This window comes from Nicotiana sylvestris, chromosome 1 (genome assembly GCF_000393655.2).
Source record: "Nicotiana sylvestris chromosome 1, ASM39365v2, whole genome shotgun sequence".
In the NCBI taxonomy this organism is placed as follows: Eukaryota; Viridiplantae; Streptophyta; class Magnoliopsida; order Solanales; family Solanaceae; genus Nicotiana; species Nicotiana sylvestris.
The window spans coordinates 60337818-60344976 of record NC_091057.1 but is presented as its reverse complement, the minus strand read 5'-3'; positions in this window follow the sequence as shown (position 1 = coordinate 60344976).

The following is a 7159-nucleotide window of genomic DNA, read 5'->3' as shown; positions in this document are numbered from 1 at the left end:
GAGATAATTGTCTGTTTTTGAAAAAATCAGTGTCCAAAAAAAATATACTGAAACTCTGCCAAAATTTCGACAAAAATTTTCTGTTGTTCTTGCTTTTAAAAAATAGTTGGTTTTTATTTTCGTCAAATCTGCCCGAACTACGCCGGTTTGATTCTCACCGGATGTGGGATACGTAGGCAACCCCATCGGGTCCAACTTTTCTTTTTGCAAAAATAGCCCAAAAAGAACAAAAATTTTATTTTTATTGTAAATAAGTAAGGTGATGCCATTCTTGTCAAAAATAGCCGAATGTCCCCAAAAGGGCGCCGGAAGGCTGTTTTTGCAAGAACATCCGCCTTTGGTAATTTTGCAAGGTTTTGGCCAGTTAGCGAACACAGCCTTAAGATCTTTTTCCTTGAAGTGCTGAAAGGCCGTATTGGCAAAGCCGGATATCTTTATGAAAATTTTGAAAAATAGTGATAACTTTTTGAGTCAAAATGAGTTTTAATTTTTCTCCTAATTAAAATCACCCTAATAAATGTGCAGGAGGAGCACAGGTGAAAATGAACCCTTCTCAACTCTTAAAGAGATCCCCTTATAGCTCCACATGTGGTGGAACGATTTAGGGAAAGACAATAGAAATACTGTGGTCAAAGTTTTGGGTGGCCTTACTGGACTTTTGAACATTAAGCCAAGATTGGACGTGATTGAAGCCCTGATACCTTTTTGGGATCCGACTCGCAATGTGTTCCGCTTTTCTGACTTCGAGCTCATGCCCACGCTACAGGAAATTGGGGGTTACGCCGGCCTCAGTGGAAACCTTAGAAGTCTTTACCCTGTTTCACCAAGGCCGCTATCTCCACACAAATTTCTCGACATGTTGAGTATTAGCCGGGACGTTCAGGATGGGAGTTTGTCTGAAGGGTATTGCACTTTCCAGTTCTCGTATCATCGCTATGGTAACCCCCAAGGCTTCGATGCACCTAACACTAGTTTGACTCATGCCGAAAATAAAGATAAGTGGGAGGTAAGGCGATGTTTAGTTTTTATAGTAGCATTCTTGGGTACTGTAATCTGTCCACGATACGATGACAACATAGCTCTAGGCCTCGTGGGAATGGTTGATGTTGCAATTAAGAGAGCTAATGGTACCTTGGTTCCCCTGATTTTATCTGAGATTTACCGAGCTTTGACCATTTGTCGGGAAAGGGGAAAATTCTTCTAAGGCTGCAACTTGCTACTACAATTGTGGATACAGGAGCATCTCTACCACCGTGTTGGATATATGAACTACGGTTTGACCGGTTTGAAATGCATCGAAGAATTCGAAAACCGAATGATGGGTATTGCCTTCCCCGAGGGTACTAAGGCTTGGTTTGCACTCTTGAGTTCTTTGATTGCCGATAAAATTGAGTGGGCATTCGGATGGCTTCCTGTCACAGAAGCAGTACACATGTCAGCTGAAGTGTGTTATCTTCTCCTTATGGGCATCCGGAGCATCCAGCCGTATGCTCCTCATAGGGTGTTGCGCCAACTGGGCAGATTTCAAACCATTCCCCACGATGAGGATTTGAGTAGACATGTCATAGAATTGGTCCCAAAGGCCGCATTTCCGGAAGGAAGAGTTCGCTAGGTGTGGAATAAATGCAGATTTCTTGAACCTAAGACCATGGTTCAGGATTTAGCAACAGTAAGTTAGAAGGACAAATCAGGGACCTCAAGTTTGGCAACAGTATCCAGGCAGCCGCAGATGAAGGTGAAAAGAAAAAGCTAACTCAGGAAAATGAGGCCCTCAAAGCACAAATCCAGCATATGAGAATAGCTGCTAGAAATCCGGAAAGAAGCCGATCGGATGAGAGGCTTATAAGTGGTCTGAGAAAGAAAGTCCTTGAGTGTCAAGATGACCTAGAAAAGTCTGAGGCCAGTCTAGCGAAAGTCCGGGCTCAATTGGCAAAAAATGCAGAAGGGCAGGCACGATTTCTGCAACAAATGAAAAGGAATTATGAAGGGACAATCACCAGCCTGAAGAGAAAAGTAACTACCCTTGAGAATGAGGCGGCCAAGCAGGCCAAGGATTTTAAAACTGATAGGGAACACTGTTATGATTTGATTGCTCAGATGGAGGAAGAACTACAATAGTTGCAAAAGCAAAACCATCGCGACACTAAGGTGTTGGAAGCCCGGAATCAGTAGGTCGGGCATTTTCTTCAGGAAAAGGGTAGAATCCGAGAGAGGATCAGAGCCATTACTGACTACATTATCGTGAAATGCCAAGCGTGCAAGGACATGACTCATACCACCTTCTTCGCTGCATTGATGACGTTCGTCCACCAGATAAGGAGTGATTTGGAGTGGTTGCAAGGGGATCTCGCATATAGGCCCGTGGCAAGACCGAATGATGTCCCATGGGCCCCAGGAGCATTTGAGGCATTGATGTATTCATGATTTTTATTCGAGTTTGTATTTTCTTTCTGTTGGAGTCTGTTAGTATATTTTCGAGTCTGTGTTTTCAATCGTCTGTTGGAGTCTATCAGTTTCTGTGTTTTCAATCATCTGTTGGATGAGTCATTGTAATCAAAGCATTTTATTTTATGAAAAATTTGAAAATCCCAAAATGTTTTTATTATTTATTTTTACATTTATCCCCCAGAATTACGCTTGGTCTGATTTATGCGGGGCCATGATACGTAGGAAATCTCCATAAGATTCGATCATAACAAAAAGAAAAAAAAGAGAAAAAACAAAAAAGGAAAAACAAAAGAGGAAAAGAAAAATAAAAGAGAAAGAAAACCAGAAAATAAGGAGAAAAACAATGGCAAAACAAGAGAGAAAAATGAGAGGATAAAGAACAACGAGAAATTGAGCAAAGAAAGGCGGGATTGAAAAGAAAAAAAAATAAAGAAAAGAAAAAGAGAAAAAAAAACAAGAGTTGAAAAAGAAAAGTTGCCAAATGGAAATTAAGGAAAGCTGGGATGACGTAAGCAACCGATCAAATGCATTATAGAAATGGTTAACTGCTTAGGTGCATTACATTCCCCCAAATGTGCGATTGCCTATCTGTTAAGCTCTAACTGCTAACAAGTTTATTGTTGATAATCAGTACAGGACAATGGTTAGTTTGTTGGCATTCTGGCAACTCACCCATACAACACCCGGTCCAAAAACAAGTCGATCATAGCTAACTAGGAACTTGATGCGAGTGTTATCAACCCGTCGAGAGAGGGGGAAGAATCAGATGTTAATTTGAAAGAAGAGATGTATAAGCTAAAACAAGCGATGGCTGAGATATACCAAGCATGGGTAAAAGGACACCCCCACCACTTTACCCCGCCAACCCTGCCGTCGTCTCTCCATTGGCTCAGTCTCAGGAACCACCTCCCAAACACCACCAGCTCCACCACCCAAACCAGTTCCATACCCTCCTCCACCAGCTACTCCTGTCTTCTTGGCACCCCCACCCGCTACACTCCACAGATCCTCCAGCGAGCCCTTATTCCAAGCCCATGATGACCAATATTACCCCCGGAGCCCACTTTCAAAGCTCCAGACCCCTATTCCTACACTCCTCGTTTTGATCTCCCTGTGGAAACTGAGAAACCATCTAAAAATCCCGAACAAGAGGAGATGTTCAGGAAAGTTAAAAGCCTAGAACAGTCATTCAGAGACATAAGGGGGTTGGGAGGTCAGGTAAGCATGGCTTACAAAGATCTATGTCTATTTCCAGATGTTCAATTGCTGGCAGGGTTTAAGATGCCCAAGTTTCATTTGTATGATGGACATGGTGATCCAGTGGCGCACTTAAGAGGTTTCTGTAGCAAAATGAGGGGAGTTGGAGGGAAAGACGAGTTACTAATGGCATATTTCAGTCAGAGTCTGAGTGGTTCGGCGCTGGAGTGGTACACTCGGCAGGATCACGGAAGATGGTATACATGAGATGATCTAGCCCAAGCATTCGCTTGTGCCAAACATGAGATTGGGTCTTTTGTGGATTGCTATGCGGGCTATCATCAGATCTTAATGGATGAGGAGGATGCAGAAAAAACGGCATTCATCATGCCATGGGGAACATACTGCTACCGGGTCATGCCTTTCGGTTTGAAAAATGCTGGGGCAACTTGTATGAGGGCAATGACGACCATATTCCACGACATGGTACACAAGGAGATCGAGGTATATGTGGATTATGTAATCATAAAGTCTAGAAAGCAGTCTGGCCATGTCAGAGATTTGATAAAGTTCTTCCAAAGGCTTCGCAGGTACAATCTTAAGCTCAATCCTGCAAAGTGCGCATTCAGGGTGCCGTCTGGAAAATTGTTGGGATTCATAGTTAGTCGTCGAGGAATTGAATTGGACCCGTCAAAGATCAAAGATATCCGAGAATTTCCACCCCCAAGGAACAAGACTGAGGTGATGAGTTTATTAGGGAGGTTGAACTACATCAGCGGGTTTATTGCTCAGCTTACGACATCTTATGAGCCTATCTTCAAACTGCTGAAGAAGGATGTTGCGGTTAAGTGGACAGATGAGTGTCAAGAAGCATTTGATAAGATAAAGGGGTACTTGTCAAACCCACCTATGTTGGTGCCACCAGAACCGGGGAGACCTTTGATTCTGTATTTGACGGTCCTGGACAATTCATTTGGTTGTGTGTTAGGTCAGCATGACATCACCGGTAGGAAGGAGCAGGCCATCTATTATCTCAGCAAGAAGGTCACATCTTATGAGGTTAAGTACACTCACCTGGAAAGGACGTGTTGCGCCCTAACTTGGGTAGCACAGAAGTTGAACCATTATTTGTCATCTTACACTACTTACCTCATCTCTCGTTTGGATCCGGTAAAATATATCTTTCAGAAGCCTATGCCTACAGGGAGGCTCGTAAAGTGGCAGATCTTGCTAACAGAATTTGACATCGTCTATATGACTCGGACTGCGATGAAAGCCCAGACATTGGCCAACCATTTGGCCGAGAATCCAGTGGATGGAGAATATGATCCTTTGAAGACTTACTTCCTTGAAGAAGAGATAATGCACATTGATGAGTTGGAACAAGTTGAAGAGCCAGTTTGGAAACTTTTCTTTGATGGAGTTGCTAACATGAAAGGCGTTGGGATAGGAGATGTACTTATTTCTCAAACAGGGCATCACTACCCTGTTACGGCTCAGCTTCGTTTCTATTGTAGTAACAACATGGCTGAGTACGAGGCATGCATTTTGGGTTTGAGGTTAGCTGCCTACATGGGTGTCCAAGAAGTCTTGGTCTTGGGGGACTCGGACCTTCTGGTGCACCAGATTCAAGGAGAATGGGAAACACGAGATTTGAAACTCATACCGTATTGACAATGTTTGCATGATCTTTGTTAGCGGTTTCGATCAGTAGAGTTTAGGCATATTCCAAGGATCCATAATGAGGTTGTTGATGCTTTAGCTACTCTAGCGTCAACATTACATCACCCAAATAAGGCTTATGTTGACCCTTTGCATATTCAGGTCCATGATCAGCACGCTTGTTGTAACATGGTGGAAGAAGAAATAGATGGTGAGCTGTGGTTCCGTGACATCAGGGAATACATCAGAATGGGAGTATATCCGGTACAAGCCACAGGTGATCAAAAGAGAATAATTCGTCATTTGGCAAGTGGATTTTTCTTCAATGGAGGAGTTTTGTACAAAAGAACTCTAGATCTTGGATTGTTAAGATACATAGATGCTAGACAGGCTAAAGCTATCATGACCGAAGTACATTCTGGAGTCTGTGGACCGCATATAAGTGGGTACGTTCTGGCAAAGAAGATTCTCCGAGCAGGTTATTATTAGCTCACCATGGAGCGAGATTGTATTAGTTTTGTGTGTAAATGTCATCAGTGCCAAGTACACGGAGATTTGATTCATTCTCCGCCATCTAAATTACACACAATGTCTGCGCCATGGCCTTTTGTTGCTTGGGGCATGGATGTCATTGGACCGATTGAGCCAGCAGCATCCAATGGGCACAGGTTCATTCTAGTAGCCATTGATTATTTCACTAAATGGGTTGAAGCTAAAACTTTCAAGTCCGTGACCAAGAAAGCAGTAGTCGATTTTGTGCACTCAAATATCATTTGCCGGTTCAGGATCCCGAAGGTAATCATCACAGATAATGGTGATAATCTCAATAGTCATTTGATTAAAGAGGTATGTCAACAGTTCAAGATTACGCATCGCAATTCACCCCATATCGCCCCAAGGCAAATGGAGCAGTCAAGGCAGCCAACAAGAATATAAAGAAGATACTCCGGAAAATGGTAAAAGGTTCCAGGCAATGACATGAAAAGTTGCCTTTTGCGTTGTTGGGTTATCGCACTACTGTTCGCACTTCAGTAGGTACGACTCCTTATTTGTTGGTATATGGCACTGAGACAGTGATACCCGTGGAAGTTGAAATTCCTTCCCTTCGAATTGTCGCTGAGGTCGAAATTGATGATGTTGAGTGGGTCAAAACCCGCCTAGAGCAATTGAGTTTAATCGATGAGAAAAGATTGGCAGCAGTATGTCATGGGCAGTTGTATCAACAGAGAATGACAAGAGCATATAACAAGAAGGTGCGTCCACAGAAGTTGGAAATGGGTCAACATGTATTGAAACGTATCCTTCCACATCAGGCTGAAGCAAAAGACAAGTTCACCCCAAATTGGAAGGGGCCGTTCATCGTAACGAGAGTGTTGTCCAATGGTGCTTTGTATTTAACAAATATAGAAGGAAAATGTGTAGAAATGGCTATCAATTCTGATGCAGTCAAAAGATATTATGTATGATTTCCTTGGTTAAATTATGTTTTTTGTACTTGGCATGTTTTGAAGATTGGAAGGACGAAGGCATTTTGTTCTGCTATCTAAACACTTTATCCTTTGTTACCTCTTTCGAGCCTTATTTATTTCCTTTCATACCCCTCTTTTGGAATCAGTAGCAAAGATCAGAAACGCAAGAGCGAAAGATAAGTAAAGGAAAAGAGAAAAAAATGATGAAAATGAAAAAAATGAGAGGAAAAAAGAAGAGAGATAAAAGAGTAAAAAGTAAAGAAAAAAGAAGAAGAACAACAACAAAACAACAAAAAGAGAAAGAAAGAAAGAAGAAAGGAAAAGAGAAAAGAAAAGAAAGAAGAAGGAGAGAATCACAACAACAAAGCAATTTCTATGTCATG